The sequence below is a fragment of the Palaemon carinicauda genome, chromosome 24, assembly GCF_036898095.1.
Source record: "Palaemon carinicauda isolate YSFRI2023 chromosome 24, ASM3689809v2, whole genome shotgun sequence".
NCBI classification, from domain to species: Eukaryota; Metazoa; Arthropoda; class Malacostraca; order Decapoda; family Palaemonidae; genus Palaemon; species Palaemon carinicauda.
The window spans coordinates 52372615-52376387 of NC_090748.1; positions in this window are offsets into that span (position 1 = coordinate 52372615).

Sequence of the window (3773 nt, forward strand, 5' to 3'; positions counted from 1 at the left end):
ATGACCTCCTTCGGCTCTGTCTCCTCCCTTAAAGCTGGTTCTTTTCTCAGCCGGACATAGCAGTCCAGATATGATGCCTTGCTGGGCCAGAATTCCACCTCCTCTAGAGGAACTGAACCCAGCTTATCCGAGATGACGATCTTTCCAGTCGTCATCGGCATGTGCTCAGCATACCTCCATGGGTTAGCATCTGAGCATAAGGGAAGGTCTTTCACATTGAGCCTTTTCCGGGGCCCATGTGATTCTGCCAGGGACTGCATCCGCAGTTCCATAGCAGCCGCCTTCTCCTGATTCTCCTTCTGCATTTGTTGGATCATTCCAACAATCGAAGAGAGGGCCTGTCCCAGCTCTACTGGGAGACCGGCCGATGTTGAGGGAATAGGCTCCGGAATCTGAACCGAAGTAGCCGACACCTCGTCGACCTCATCCTCTACGACGTCCGGGGCTTGAACTTCATCCTGACCTTCTGCCAGGAGGTCTTGTTCCAAACGCTCGTCCACGTCAGACATCCTGTCATCTGACTGGATGTCTTGCATCGCGACCGCGACTTCAACGTCCACCTGGACCTGATCTTGGGAGATCTCCTCTTGAGGCTGGGGAATCACTGCATCAGCTGATGCCTTGGGAAAAAGATACGCCCTCATCTTCTCACTTGGAAGATAAGGTCCAGAGGTGTTCTTTTGGAAGCCTCTTACCCAGGTACGATGCTTCTCCCTTGCTATATCCCTTGATTCCGCCGTCCTAGCGGAATCAAAAGCCTCAGTAATCAGGTTAGTGCAGACAGTACATACCTGAGGGTCCCAATACTGGAGATCATCCTTGGAGACAGCGCATGCTGCGTGTCTCCTACAAAACTCATGTCCGCAGAGGTACTTGCTGCGGACGTTGCAGAAAACATTTCCGCACTTCGGAGGGTCCTCCCGTAAAGAGAAGAAATTTCCATGAGTATCAAGTGAACTATGTATCACTGGATATGCATAGTATAGCATAACAATTCATAAAGGAAAGACACACACTTGTGTTTCCCTCACAACCCATTGTTGCAGCCTTCCAGATAATAAAATCAAATGGTTAATCTCTTCTAGAGTAACCAATGCAAGGTTTCCAGAGGAAACCGGTGAAGCTCACACCTAAGCAATGATTTTAAGATCCTGGATAATAGACAGGAAAGAACTCACTTTCCTATCTGTAGGGCAACAGCAAAGGGATGTGCAAGAAAACATAGAAGTGTTAGAACACACAGTGCTGTACCAAAACCCTTACCATAGTTTTCTTCTTACTGTATATGTTATACTGAAGAATACTAGTACAGTATAGAGGGATACGTGTCGGCCGGCACACACCATAACTAGCTTTAAAGTATACTACTTAACAGCTATAAGGCGGCAGAACTCTGGTTCAAATGCATGTGCCGGCCGGCAGCAACTGCCGGCCGGCAACAGCCAATGTCGGCCGGCAATGGCTGCCGGCCGGCAACTACACAAGGTAGTACCCAGCTGCCGGCCACACTCTTGGTGACCGGCAGACAAGGGCTGACATAAGCCGGCCGGCAAAGGTACAAGACCGATGCCAGCCGGCAGCAGAAGAACCAGAGGACTACACCTGCCCGGCTGCCGGCCTCATAGTCCGGCAGCCGGGTCGGGTACAGCACTAGAAGAAAAATAGAATGGATGCCGTGATAAGAGTGTACACTACCTCCAAGCCCGGCAATCCGAAAGAGTGCATATAAGGAAGGGGAGAATCTAATACAGGCTTCCTGACCAATGCCGTCTGGCTCTACAGGCAGGCATGGATGAGGGACCAAGGGAGGTCCGGGCAGCACTCAAAAATATAAGACCCTTGCCGGCCGGCAGCTCTGCCGGCCGGCAAGGGGCTGAGTCAATTCCACATCCTAACCTATACCAGGTCCAGATGTAGAACGACGTACAGTACTGTAATGGCTAGGCCATTACGGAGATAGAGGGGGAAGGGACAAGAAGGTCCTACCAACCTTGCTTTAGTGACGGATCACCCGCAGCCAAGAAACTTATCTTAGCCTAAGGGAGATCTAAGGGGGAAGGCCAGCAATACTTGCCAGCTCCCAGAGCACCAAAGCAAGGAAGGTGTTGCTACTCCCAGGGAAAGAAACTTATCCTCCCCCGAGAACAGCAACAAGGACTAGTCTGGTAGATCACAAAAAAAGGAATCATATCCACAGAAACCTTCAGTAGTGACCTAAGGAGGCTAAGCCCCCTTTGTCTGTGTCAGGCCAGCGAGGGAGACTCTACCCTAAGCCAGACAAACACAGACTCAGACTAAAAAACTCTGTTGTTCTGTCCCTCTTTGAACCATACTACTGGAACAGGAAGGTACAGTAACACCCCAGTATAGTTTTATCGAAAATAAATTCGGAAAAAACCACTTAGGGATAAGCCCAAGGCTTAAACAGAGGGAAAGGGATTGCATACCTTCTCCGAAGAAAAGAAAGCAACCGGGGAGTATGATAAAGTATACTAAGGCTCCATAAGCAACTTAGCCTAGGCACCAAGAGAATCGATTACCTAAATCACCGAAACTCACTCGTATACTATCTTGGAAATATTCCACACAGTCTTAAATGTATAAAACATAGCCTAAAGCTTCAATAAAATTTTTATTACACTCGGAAAAACCAAAATCATGCATGAAGTACTAGGACCAAACGACTAGGCTACATGGCCTAGCGTAGGCCAGAATGGCGAATACTTCGCCAAAATAATACTAAGCACGAAGGAAATCCTATGTAATGCTAAATAGCTAAAATTTATTAAAGCAAAACAACCGGGAATGTCGCTCTAACTAACTAAACTTATACCTAGCGAGCGACAGCGTCCAGGACGCCTCCGGTAGGCTACGGCTCTTGTATCAAAGATTAATCCTATTAATCACACAAAAATTTACCAAGAGCCTACATTTATACATAAAAGACATTATACTCAACTTATCAGAGGCCGACGAAGACGGAGAAGCCATGAAAAGTAGAATAAATCCAAGATTTGCGAGAAACACAGGAAAAAACACCGAGTTGTTAAGCTACGCAAAAAGGAATACAGATGGCGCCAGGATTGGCGCCAGGCACGCATACGAATCGGAGGATAGGGAGCCTTGGGAGCGGGTCTCCTTTTTCTTTCCCGAATTCGTTTCTTGCCAATCGCCTCCTACGAGACGAAATCTCTGTCCAGGATGCAGATTGCCATGTGGCGTGTCAAGAATACGTCCTCTGATATGTCGCGATATCCCTTTCACGAGGGATACTCGCTCCAGGAGTTAGAATTCTGGTACCTTAAGGCAAATTCTCTGGTAATATTGCCGTAGTTGTAATATACCCTAGGAAGCTACCCTATAGGAACTTCCATCAGGACGACATGGCTTGAGCCCAAATATATATATATATATATATATATATATATATATATATATATATATATATATATATATATATATATATATATATATATATATATACGGGTATATATATATATATATATATATATATATATATATATATATATATATATATATATATTTATATATATATATATATATATATATATATATATATATATATATATATATATATCTATCTATCTATATTGAACATATGATGAATAAGAGTTTCCAATTCGTACACAGTAATTTCTACCAACCAATTAGTCTTTCAGGTATTCGAAGGCTTGATCTTCAACCCCGATGGACTGTAGATCATTTAGTAGCAGTTCATGCACAACTGTATCAAAAGCAGCAATGAGATCGAA